This window comes from Schistocerca piceifrons, chromosome 8 (genome assembly GCF_021461385.2).
Source record: "Schistocerca piceifrons isolate TAMUIC-IGC-003096 chromosome 8, iqSchPice1.1, whole genome shotgun sequence".
Taxonomy (NCBI): domain Eukaryota; kingdom Metazoa; phylum Arthropoda; class Insecta; order Orthoptera; family Acrididae; genus Schistocerca; species Schistocerca piceifrons.
Genome location: NC_060145.1, coordinates 44989936 through 45003643, shown reverse-complemented (window position 1 = coordinate 45003643; position 13708 = coordinate 44989936). Strand labels below are relative to the sequence as shown.

General features: G+C 46.0%; 1 protein-coding gene, 1 non-coding gene and 1 pseudogene across 2 annotated transcripts in view; 1 reads left to right on the top strand and 2 right to left on the bottom strand.

The window, feature by feature from the left end:
* LOC124711663 (myelin regulatory factor) overlaps window positions 1-13708 on the bottom strand; it is a 334494-nt gene that overhangs the window by 239913 nt on the left and 80873 nt on the right. The window lies entirely within an intron of this gene.
* Window positions 1531-1647, top strand: LOC124712892 (annotated as a pseudogene).
* Window positions 9582-9656, bottom strand: Trnas-cga. The gene has a single exon. It is a non-coding gene; the product is annotated as a tRNA-Ser (tRNA).

Genomic DNA, 13708 nt, shown 5'->3' with positions numbered 1-13708 from the left:
CAGCCACGAGTGCTGTACTGGAACTGACCATAGCGTCATGAGGCCCGCCTAGGCGGACACAATACCTTGCGCCTGCGCATAAACTGGATGATAGTTACCTGTTGGGACAAGACGTGAACTTAACTCCTGACCTTGAATTTACTAGTAAAGTGAAATAAAAGGTATAGCTCAGGAAAAGGGCGTATATGTTAACCTGTGCAGAACGTTCACGTCTTGTCCCAAAAATCCAGATACGTTTTATAGTCTGACGACAATTTATGGATTTGTAGTTTTAGCTTGACGATGTCCACTATGGACAAACGGTAGTTACTGCTATTCTGAAGAAGATTGTGTTATCCCGACTCAAACCTAGGTAAATTCTAGGTAAACGGTGCAACTGAGGCTGTTAATTATTAAAATTAATATTTACACAGTTGCTGACAGGGCCGCGAAATGTTGAAGGTATTTAAGTCTCTCTATATGTTTCAAATGAGAGTTTCAACCCCATAAAGATACCATGACTTTTATGACTGCATTGTTACAGCACAGTTTTGTGTATTTTGAGATGCATTTTTTTGTTGTACTTGTCTTTTATAAGTGTAAAGGCGGTTTCCATTTTGTGTCCTCTGGTCCAGCTGAACCGATCACTGACGAAGTGGTTATGTTCGGCTACTTGGAGACCATTTGGAGCCATTCATGGACTTCATGTTCCCAAACAACGACGGAATTTTTATGGATGACAATGCGTGATGTCATCGGGCCACAATTGTCCGTGGCTTGTTAGAAGAACATTCAGGACAATTCGCGCAAATGTTTTGCCCACCCAGATCGCCCGACAAGAATCCCGTAGAATATATATGGGACACAATCGAGAGGTCAGTTGGTGCACAAAATCCTGTTCCGGCCATACTTTCGCAGCTGTGGACGGTTATACAAACAGTATGGCTCAATATTTCTGCAGACGACTTCCAACGACTTGTTGAGTCCATGCCAAATCGCGTTGCTGCGCTACCCTGGGCAAAAGGAAGTCCGACTCGATATTAAATGGTATCCTATGATACTGTGGAAAGCAGTGGTCCTAAAAGCCTCCCATGGGAAACGCCCAAAGATACTTGTACGACCGAAGATTTCTCTCCGTCAAGAATGACACGCTGTATTCGCTACGAACTCTCCAGTTTATATCACTGATTTTGGTGTTTCAAAATGACGAGGCCAGATACCCAAAAAAATAAATTGGCGTTCATTTGGTAATAATTTTTCTACGATTTATTCAACCGTGAACATGTGAGTGAGACCGGCCACGTAATAAAATTCGCCGACACGGAAGTTCTGCTGCAGAGAAGCAATATCACACGCGCTTGTTCAGAGAAGCTGTAGAAATACAAAAACACCCGAACAGCTTCGACAAGAAAGAGGAAAGCCTTAAGGTAAACGGATCCTGGCTTTCCGTACTGCAGCGAACGACCGTCGCAGGTAGCAAGAGGAGAGCCGTACTAGAAATGACCGCGGAGAAGTCCTCGGACGTTGGCGCGCCAGGTACATATAGTCTGGAGCAACGGCCTTGCCGCAGTGGATACACCGGTTCCCGTGAGATCACCGAAGTTAAGCGCTGTCGAGCGTGGCCGGCAGTTGGATGGGTGACCATCCAGCCGCCATGCGCTGTTGCTATCTTTCGGCGTGCACTCAGCCTCGTGATGCCAATTGAGGAGCTACTCGACCGAATAGTAGCGGCTCCGGTCAAAGAAAACCATCGTAACGACCGGGAGAGCAGTATGCTGACCACACGCCCCTCCTATCCGCATCCTCAACTGAGGATGACACGGCGGTCGGATGGTCCCGATGGGCCACTTGTGGCCTGAAGACGGAGTGCTTTTTTTTACATATAGTCTGCGGCCGCGAGCTCGGCTCCAGTTCACCGAGCGAAGTGGCGCAGTGGTTAGCACACTGGACTCGCATTCGAGAGGACGACGGTTCAATCCCGTCTCCGGCCATCCAGATTTAGGTTTTCTGTGATTTCCCTAAATCGTTTCAGGCAAATGCCGGGATGGTTCCTTTGAGAGGGCACGGCCGATTTCCTTCCCCATCCTTCCCTCACCCGAGCTTGCGCTCCGTCTCTAATGACCTCGTTGTCGACGGGACGTTAAACACTAATATCCTCCTCCTCCTCCTCCTCCTCTTCGGCTCCAATTCACCACCGGCAATGGAGGGTGAAGCTTTGACAATGCCAGCCACTCGTGCTGGCGAAACGTCAGTAAAATCATCAGACGAACGTCGGCCGAAGAACCCGAGACAGAAGCCAATAGGCAGTTCGTCAACAAGTGGCGACAAAAGCCTTAACAATTTTGAGTTCACGTCTTCACTATAATCTGTTGCATGTGAGGCACGTTTTTCGTGTTAAATCTTACAATTATTTTCACAGACATTAAAAATTTACACTCACAAATTTTCAGAACGATCTGTTTGGGATTAGGAGTCAATATAGGGTTAAGAGAAATTATTTATACTCTCCAGTACGATTCAAATACGTGTTATATTAAAAGTTTATTTTTATTTAAATAATTGTTATCGTTGTTGCCGGCAACTTTTTTGTGTAGAAAGACTTTTCCCATTATGTAACGCTTGTTGGCATGCCTTTCATGCATCTCATTACTTCATCTGTTCTGAATGCGAGACAGAGCCGTGCGATTCCTGTGCAAGTGCCTGGTCGAGTTATATGTCCGTTACGGACACCTGTGCGGAAACTATTTCCGTCAACTGGGAACCTATCCGGCAGATAGTATCGGGAATTGGGAGCTTTTCTTGCCACGAGTGGAGGGACTTTCTCCGCAGCGGGAAAGCTAAGCCGAGGCGCCTCCCTTCGACCATTGCTCGCTGGCCTGGTTCCGTTTTAATGGAAAAAGAAGTTATCGACTTATTATCGTGGGGGGACCGGGCACGGAGCAGTGAAGTGGCCTTTTCTCCCGCTTGCACACACGCGGACCCTTCTCGCCGCTATCTGCGTGTGAGATCCGATTGGTTTGTCCGCGCAGGGCGAGGTAACATGTAAATGCGAAGTAGGAAATGCACGCGGCCAATACGTTATGCTCCATCGGCCACGGGCCGGCGCTGGAGGAGAAATCTAGCAGCAGTGGCCAAAGATGGAAACGTAGGAAGAATTCCCGGCCGGGATCGCTATCGGACGCACGGATTAAGTGCGGCGGCGTGCGCCCGCCGTACCCAGGGAGGAACGCCGCGCGATAACGGGAACACAACGTAAACAAAGGCGGACAGCCGTCCGCTGCGCATCTGGTCAGCGGCCGGTGGGTGTGCTGCGGTGCCCACAGTCGACACTGTGGCGGCAGGGAAGGATTCCTGCACTCGTCAGCTGCTCTTGGTCGGGAGGATGTGAACTCGAGTAACTGAATCATTGTCCAATAGGTGCCTCGGCACAGGGATTTCGTAATAGCGCTCAGAAAAACTCTGATACATACCGGTAAGTACCGTACACGAAGTCTGCACGGATAGTGGTTCAAGATTTCTTTCCGAACTGTCTATAGCAGGGCTTCCCAACCTGTGGTCCGCAGACCCCTTAGGGGTCTGCCGGCTCTTTCTAGGGGGTCCGCGGCCACCTTTCACCAAATCGTGTAAAATAATGAGTAAAATTATTGAATAAAAATGTGAAAATCAAATTCATAACTATTTTTTTTCGTGTGAAAAACATGTGTACTTTTCTTCAGGCCGTTTTCCCAAGCAGCCTTTGCAGTTCCTAAGTGAGAACGCATACACAGTTTAGTGCCGGAAAATGCGGCTTCTCTGATCGACTGTTTCGCAACAATACGGGGGTCATTTGTGCTCCGCCTCACGGCGCTAGATGCGCTGAAACCTTTTACGCATGCGCGGAGCGAGCTTTGTCGACGAATCACAGCGCTTGCTGGCACGTATGCGACCCCAGGCATCATTAAATGTTAAACTTGCTTTGTCAGTGCACTACCTATTTCATAAGTCGATTTTTGACCACTTTATTACTTCTAACATGGGTCGATGGCTGAAGTTAGGATCATTGAAGAAGGGTGCAGTTTCTCCATTGCCTTCACAAGGGAAGTTTCCAGTTGAAATGAATGAGGAGGGAGGACGACCAAAGGAAGACTTTACATACATTTGAACATTTTTCTTCGAATTTCACGAAAAACGACACACACACACACACACACACACACACACACACGACTGTTACGAAATATGCCTGCTCCTTACACAACAGTAGCCAAATAGTGGAAGTGAACAGACCATAAGCGGCAGCTTGTCAACAGCGAACAGTTTGGACGTGACGTTAATTGCTCTTGGAGGAAGACAGCTCCATCGTGTAAAATTTCAATTACCAAGTAATTTTAATAAGGCTATAGTGTGTTGAACAAAGGGAGTAAATCCACTAGTAAGTGTCTGGATAAAGTGGGAATTCAAATTGGATCGTTAATTTCAATTTGTTTTCATTCATCTATAAACCAAAGACTATTGAATACTTGGGAGGGAGGGGGGGAGGGTCATTGGGAACACGGCACTTGCATTAAGAAGCTTTCAGTTCCAATGGGTTTCGCTCTGAAATTTAAAGTTACTGTGCTCTTGACTGACTAGGGGTCCGCCATGGATTTTCGACTGAAGAAGGGGTCCGCCAGCTGAAAAGGTTGGGAAGCCCTGGTCTATAGCATTCGACTGTGTGGTGTGCAAAGTCCAGTCGCTAAATGATCTGTGTGATATTCCTTGATGGCACGTGAAGGTTTTGGAAGATGATTTCATCCCCATTGTTCAAAGTGACCCTGATTTCGACAAGACGTGGTTGATGCAAGGCGGAGATCGACCCCATCGATGTAGGTCTAATGTCCCGGAACAGCACTTTGGGGACGGCATTCTGGATCTGTCATGGACTTCGATAGGTCGCCATATTCTCCGGATCTGAACACAATATCAAAGACAAGATGTACAGCAATAACCACAAAACCATCGCTGAACTGAAAACAGCCATTCAGGAGGTCATCGACAGCATCGATGTTCCGACACTTCAGCTGGTCATGCAGAATTTCGGTATTCATCTGCGGCACATCATCGTCATAACCTAAATTCGAATATCTGCAGTGACGTTTACGTGTTGAATAAAGTTTGTGCACGCCGTAGTTTGTAACTAGTTTCAATTTTTTTCACATAGTTCAATAATTATCACCCTGTGTAAATAATTAGAGTTGCAATTCTCTGTGAAACGTAGAAGTGAGAGGTAGAACGGCCACCAGAGTGCATTATTTTTGTTATTGTTGTTACGACGTCTTGCAGTATGTATAAGGAAATGGGACTTAACATCTTAGGTCATCAGTCCCCTAGAACTTAGAACTACTTAAACCTAACTAACCTAAGGACATCACACGCATCCATGCCCGAGGCAAAATTCGAACCTGCGACCGTAGCAGTTCCTCGGTTCCGGACTGAAGCGCCTAGAACCGCACGGCCACCGCGGCCGGCTTGTCATTTACCATCATTTGACCATATGTCTCTCTCTCGCCCGCAATTACGTGTTTTATTTCTTCCTTTCGTAAGTGTTCTGTAATAACTTATTCTTGTAATTTTTCTTGACTGACCGACTCCACGTCCTATAATCACTGCCTTGTACTTTGGCCCCCGATTTGAGTGCCTTTTTTACCGTGTGTGTGTTTCATTACTGATGCAGATCTGGTCTTTTCTTTTCAAATTATGCCGGATGGGTCTAATCAAAGAGCAGTTACTTGCGAACGTCCAGTGTGCGCTGCAATTATCGTTTGGCGGCGAAACTGATACTCTAATGTGTTAATGCGGAACCAAGTTACACTAAAAACAAAAAAAAAGTAATTAGCTCCAATTTTGGCACCCAGGTGCAAATCTGGCCCTGTTCAGCAGTTCATCAACGTCTGGTACTCACATTGAACAAATTGTGTGAGCGGCGTGTCATCATCATCATCATCATCATCATCATCATCATCTTCCGTGAATTAGGTGTTGTACTCATCTGCTCCGGTCCCTGTCATCCATCCATCCATCTCTTACTCTTTTCTTTTTTTGTTACTGTCCAGGATTCGGAACCATATACAAGAGTAGGTACAGCCATAACTTCATAGAATTTCATTTAGTTTCTTTTCTTGTTTTTCTTCCCAAAGTTTTTCCAGTTCTTCCGCAGATGGCTTGGTATTTATTAACCTCCTTCTCAATGTCTTTGATTTAGTAAACTTATTCATCTATATATTTCTGCTCTTTCCTATAGTATATTTGATCTACAGATTTATTATCAGTTTTATAGAATAACTTTCTTCGTTATCGTCATCATAAAATAAATTTCTGTAATGGTGTATCCATTGATTTTTCTTTTATAGTATTAATGTTTTCAGTATGTTTTTCCATTTCATTCAAATGCTGCCGGCCGCGGTGGTCTAGCGGTTCTAGGCGCTCAGTCCGGAACCGCGCGACTGCTACGGTCGCAGGTTCGAATCCTGCCTCGGGCATGGATGTGTGTGATGTCCTTAGGTTAGTTAGGTTTAAGTAGTTTTAAGTTCTAGGGGACTGATGACCACAGATGTTAAGTCCCATAGTGGTCAGAGCCATTTGAACCATTTTTTTTTTTTGATAATGCTTACACACGATCTACAACAGCTTGGTACTTACTATGAAAAGAATCAACTCTCACCCAATCCTAAGAAAACGCAAGTGTGTTCATTCTATCTGAAACATAAACAAGCTGACAGGAAACTTGAAATATTCTGGAATGGAGTTGCACAAGAATACTGTTCCCACCCCAGGTATTTGGGTTTTACTCTTCACCGTACAATAGCCTACTAGGACCGTTGTCTGAAGCTGAAAGTATCCTCCAGAAACTGCCTTCTTCGAAACTGGCTGGCGGGCCGGCCAGAGTGGCCGAGCGGTTCTAGGCGCTTCAGTCTGGAACTGCGTTGCCGCTACGGTCGCAGGTTCGAATCCTGACTCGGGCATGCATGTGTGCGGTGTCCTTACGTTGGTTAGGTTTAAGTAGTTCTACGTTCTAGGGGGCTGATGACCTCAGATGTTAGGTCGCATAGTGCTCAGAGCCATTTGAACAATTTGTTTTACGTTGCTGCATCCGCGGCTGCCAAGCAAAAAAAAAAAAAAAAAAAAGGAGGCTCTGAGCACTATAGGACTTCACTTCTAAGGTCATCAGTCCCCTAGAACTTAGAACTACTTGACTCTAACTAACCTAAAGATATCACACACATCGATGCCCGAGGCAGGATTCGAACCTACGACCGTAGCGGTGACGCGGTTCCAGAATGTAGCGCCTAGATCCGCTAGGCCACCTCGGCCGGCCCGAGCAAGCAAGCGAAGTTCTTGAAAACTGAAGGGATGACCACGCTGCTGATGGTGTTCTGGCACAGGTGACTAGTTCTGTACCAGTCGTACGTAACCTTCATGCTCCGAAACGCGAGTACTAATGAGTCTCGCGGTTTCACCAACATAAACTTCGCCCGATTCACACCGAAGTTCGTAGACACCTGCAGTGTGGAGCGCGTTCAAGGGATCCTTAGTGGGCCTCAACAAATTTCAGATCTTGCGAGTACTCTGAAATGTAGCTCTCATTCCTGCAAAACGCAGAATCTTGCCTACACAGTCGCTGACGCCCCTCTCATGAGGTGTGCGAGGACAGGAAGAGTATCTTCGGTACCTCATAGCTCGCTGTAAGTCACTGTTGTCGTATCCATTCGCACGGACAGCCACCCCTTGCACAATAACCTCTTCTGTTTGTCCGATGACATCTCAGACACGACGACTAGTGTAGCCACCAGATAACCGAAAATGACAGTATATAAAGGATGACATTCGCCAGTATACAGCAGTGAACGGACCTGAAGAGGACCGAAGCAAGTCGGTCGAAACATCGGTAATTTAGCTGCTTTAGTACTTTACAAAGACGCAGCCCAGTGCCCTAAATTATTTTAAGTGACACGAGACATGGAAGCTTACCAACTTATTTACGAGGGTGAGTCAAATGAAAACCTTAAATATTTTTTAAAATATTATTTTGTTGTGTAGGAGTGGTACAAAGCTGTATCACTTTTCAACATAATCTCCCCCACGCTCAATGCGAGTCCTCCAGCGCTTCCAAAGTGCATAAATTACTTTAGAAAAAAATTCTTTTGGTACTCCGCGCAACCACTCATGCACCTCGTGGCGTACCTCTTCATCAGAACGGAACTTCTTTCCTCCCATTGCGTCTTTGAGTGGTCCAAACATATGGAAATCATTTGGGGCAAGGTCTGGTGAGTACGGTGGATGAGAAAGACACTCAAAATGCAGGTCTCGGATTGTTGCAACTGTTGTACGGGCAGTGTGGGGCCTTGCATTGTCATGTTGCAAAACGACACCTGCTGACAGCAATCCACGTCGCTCTGATTTGCTTGCAGGCCGCAGATGATCTTTTAGGAGACCTGTGTATGATGCACTGGTGACAGTGGTCCCTCTAGGCGTGTAATGCTCCAAAATGACGCCTTTATCGTCCCACAAGAGAGTCAGCATAACTTCCCCGCTGATTGTTCTGTTCGTAACTTCTTTGGTTTTGATGATGAGGAATGGCGCCATTCCTTGCTCGCTCTCTTCGTTTCCGGTTGGTGGAAGTGAACCCAGGTGTCGTCCCCAGTAACGATTCTTGCAAAGAAGCCATCACCTTCTCGTTCAAAGCGCCGCAGAAGTTCTTCACAAGCATCGACACGTCGTTCTCTCATTTCAGGAGTCAGCTGCCGTGGCACCCATCTTGCAGACACTTTGTGAAACTGGAGCAAATCATGCACAATGTGGTGTGCTGACCCATGAATAATCTGTAAACATGATGCGATGTCATTCAGTGTCACTCGACGGTTTTCCTTCACTACGGCTTCAACTGCTGCAATGTTCTGTGGAGTCACAACTCGTTGTGCCTGACCTGGACGAGGAGCATCTTCCACTGAAGTCACACAATTTGCAAACTTCCTACTCCATTCGTAGACTTGCCGCTGTGACAAACATACGTCACCGTACTGAACCTTCATTCGTCGACGAATCTCAATAGGTTTCATACCTTCACTACGCAAAAACCGAATCCCGCCTCAGGCATGGATGTGTGTGGTGGCCTTAGGTTGGTTAGGTTTAAGCAGCTCTAAGGTGTAGGGGACTGATGACCTCAGAAGTTAAGTCGCATAGTGCTCAGAGACATTTGAACCATTTTTTAAATTAAAACGCACATTTCCTCCATCGTCCACGAAAAGGAAAGTACCATGTCCAATCAATAAGGACACAGGCTTATAAAAGTTCCATTACAAACAGTGCGGAACAAATTTGGAATGCTTCTCCGCACAAGATGAACATTATTTCATCATTCACACATTTTAGTAAAACCCCAAGGTCAGTCTTATTTGATCACTGTTCCTATGCAGTAGCAGAATCTTTGCAACATGTGAACTGCGAAGCGTAAAAGAAAAAAGGAGCAAATTTCTTTATACAAGTAGCGCAAGCTGTCCTGTTGATGAAGCCAATCGAACAAAGACATCCCTAAAAAAAACATCAAATATTACAGTATATGAAACTTCCTGGCACATTAAAACTGTATGCCGGACCGAGACTCGAACTCGGGACCTTTGCCTTTCGCGGGCAAGTGCTCTACCAACTGAGCTACCCGTGCACGACTCACGCCCCGTCCTCACAGCTTTAATTCCGCCAGTACCTCGTCTCCTACCTTTTCATTCTAGAAACATCTCCCAGGCTGTGGCTAAACCATGTCTCCGCCATATCCTTTCTTCCGGGAGTGCTAGTTCTGCAAGGTTCGCAGGAGAGCTTCTGTGAAGCTTAGAAAGTAGGAGACGAGGTACTGGCAGAAGTAAAGCTGTGAGGACGGGGCGTGAGTCGTGCACGGGTAGCTCAGTTGGTAGAGCACTTGCCCCCGAAAGGCAAAGGTCCCGAGTTCGAGTTTTAATCTGCCAGGAAGTTTCATATCAGCGCACACTCCGCTGTAGAGTGAAAATTTCATTCTATATGCTTATATTAAAATAAAAATAAAATATCAGAACCTAATAAAAACGGGAATGTTATGGAGAAAAAACACAGTTAACAATGGGTTTTCCAGTGATTCTCAATTTGCTGGTGCTCCGAAGCGGCATATATACAGGGTGATTCAAAAAGAATACCACAACTTTAGGAATTTAAAACTCTGCAACGACAAAAGGCAGAGCTAAGCACTATCTGTTGACGAATTAAGGGAGCTATAAAGTTTCATTTAGTTGTACATTTGTTCGCTTGAGGCGCTGTTGACTAGGCGTCAGCGTCAGTTGATGCTAAGATGGCGACCGCTCAACAGAAAGCTTTTTATGTTATTGAGTACGGCAGAAGTGAATCCACGACAGTTGTTCAGCGTGCATTTCGAACGAAGTATGGTGTTAAACCTCCTGATAGGTGGTGTATTAAACGTTGGTATAAACAGTTTACAGAGACGATGGATCGGCCGCCAGGCAGCCCGTGACAGAGCACTTCATCACTGGCCTCCAAGAAGCCCTGATCTTACCGCCTGCGATTTTTTCTTATGGGGTATGTTAAGGATATGGTGTTTCGGCCACCTCTCCCAGCCGCCATTGATGATTTGAAACGAGAAATAACAGCAGCTATCCAAACTGTTACGCCTTATATGCTACAGAGAGTGTGGAACGAGTTGGAGTATCGGGTTGATATTGCTCGTGTGTCTGGAGGGGGCCATATTGAACATCTCTGAACTTGTTTTTGAGTGAAAAAAAAAACCTTTTTAAATACTCTTTGTAATGATGTTTAACAGAAGGTTATATTATGTTTCTTTCATTAAATACACATCTTTAAAGTTGTGGTATTCTTTTTGAATCACCCTGTACATATAGGCTTGAAATGAATGCCAATATGGCGCCTCACAATTCTGTACTGAAGGGAGACGCCGTGCTTGTGACGTAGGTGGCGTTGTGCCATCTCATTGGTCAACACTCAGACGCACGCTCAGAATATCTGACATGCCAGCTGTTGCTCTGCACGTTCGGAAAAACTCCCGAGCGTGCTATTGTATTACACGCTATTCCACGCTCAACGCTCGGATGCACGGTCCGTGTGCCGACGGCTTTAGGAACCACCACGGACGGAGGCGGCTTCAGTGCCGGTGGAGTCGGTCGCGCGCCGGTCTGCTGGCCGTGGATGCAGCAGGAGGAGCCCCGGGGCGGGGTTTTTGCCGGCTGCGCTCCGGCCGTTGCCGCTGCCGCTGCCTGCTGCGGAGGTCCCGTGCTGTCGGTGGGCCCAGAACGGCACACCGCCGGCAAAAACGGCACCCTGTGGCGGTGCTGCTCCCCGGCGTGTGAAGTTTGGCCCAGATTCCCCGCTGCCGGAAGCGCGCCTTCGCCTCGCCACATTCCAGCAGCCGCGCAATCTCCTCAGGGGGTGACAACACGAGGACTACGCCCACCGCCGATGCGCTTTGCCCCCAACCAGGAGGGAGTGCGAATTGTAGGTTGACTATGGCAGGACACGAGAAGAGAGAAGAAAAAGAGGGCAAGTGCGCGGAGGACTCGCGCGCTGAAAGTTCCGTAGCGTCGGCTGTGACGTCATTTAAAAAAAAAGTTTAAAAGAGTGTGAAATCTTATGGGACTTAACTGCTAAGGTCATCAGACCCTAAGCTTACACACTACTTCACCTAAATTGTCCTAAGGACACACACACACACACACACACACACACACACACACACGGCGAGGGAGGACTCGAACTTCCACCGGGACCCGCCGCACAGTCCATGACTGCAGCGCCCTAGACCGCTCGGCTAATCTCGCGCGGCCGTCGTTTTCAAACGACTATATGAAAAACGTATCGCATCCTACCTTGGACAGTTTTTTTTTTTTTTTTGCAAAAAAAAAGTTCCGTGGTAGGAGGGAGTACCAAGCACAACAAACAAGAAATCTTAACTGGTGAGGGAAGAGTACAGGGGCGAAGGTGCGTTTGAAGGTCTATTTTATACGTATTTCTTGAATAACTGGAAAACCGTGGCCTCCAGCGAAAATGTATCCGAATACAAATATAACTAAACTACACTTTCTGCAGAAAGCTCCTGCTCTTTTTTTGTGTACAACTAATAGTTTGCACACAGCGAGCGAGAGAATATGGAACTCTCTCACGTGGTTATGAAGGACAGATATAACGTTGCAGTTTGCATAACACGATAGCGGCAGGGGGAGCTTAATCACCCTTTATATTTGGTCAGCCTGTGCGATGGCATTCTGTATAGGTGTCCATAGAATTGTAGTCTGCGTTTTCTAATCTTTTCTGTGATTGTCTCCGTATGTTTGTACAGTTCCTCTGTAGGTTTCTTGATCCATATTCCGTTGTTGTTAGTTGCGCCAAATATTTTCCTAAGTATTTTCCGTTCTACTTTTTCTAATCGTCTGATACGTGTATGCCCTAGGATTAGTGTGATCTCTGCTGCATATAGTGCCTCGGGGAGCACTATATTTGGCTTTTTGTGAGATAGACTTCTTGTTGTAATGCCTTGTCCAGTTTAGTCTTTCTTTCTTCGTTTGAGTCTGTTATGTCCACTCATTTGTAGTGTTCCACCGAGGTATTTGAAGTTTGCTGTTTTGTAAATCATGCCATACTTTGTGTTCAGAGATGAGAGTTTCTTTGTGCTCATAAACTGTGTCTTTTCGTAAGAGATCTGTAGTCCAGTTTTGGAAGCGATTTCGTGCAGTTTTTCATTAGCGTCTTTTGTTTCCTTTATACCTTTCGTGACAATCTCCAAATCGTCTGCAAAAGCCAGGCATTTAATCTGTAGGTTTCCTAAGGTATATATATATATATATATATATATATATATATATATATATATATATATATATATATACCGGGCGATCAAAAAGTCAGTGTAAATTTGAAAACTTAATAAACCGCAGAATAATGTAGATAGAGAGGTAAAAATTGACACACATGCTTGGAATGACATGGAGTTTTACTACAACCACCCCATATTGCTAGAAGCGTGAAAGATCTCTTGCGGGCGTCGTTTGGTGATGATCGTGTGCGCAGCCGCCACTTTCGTCACGCTTGGCCTCCCAGGTCCCCAGACCTCAAAAAATGGTTCAAATGGCTCTGAGCACTATGGGACTTAATTTCTGAGGTCATCAGTCCCCTAGAACTTATAACTACTTAAACCTAACTAACCTAAGGACATTACACACATCCATGCCCGAGGCAGGACTCGAACCTGCGACTGTAGCGGTCGCGCGGTTCCAGACTGTAGCACCTAGAACCGCACGGGCCACCCTGGCCGGCTCCCCAGACCTCAGTCCGTGCGATTATTGGCTTTCGGGTTACCTGAAGTCGCTAGCGTATCGTGATCGACCGACATCTCTAGGGATGCTGAAAGACTACCTCCGACACCAATGCCTCACCATAGCTCCGGACATGCTTTACAGTGCTGTTCACAACATTATTCCTCGACTACAGCTTTTGTTGAGGAATGATGGTGGACATATTGAGCATTTTCTGTAAAGAACATCATCTTTGCTTTGTCTTACTTTGTTATGCTAACTATTGCTATTCTGGTCAGATGAAGCGCCATGTGTCGGACATTTTTAACTTTTGTATTTTTTTGGTTCTAATAAAACCCCATGTAATTCCAAGCATGTGTGTCAATTTGTACCTCTCTATCTGCATTGTTCCATGATTTATTCAGTTTTCA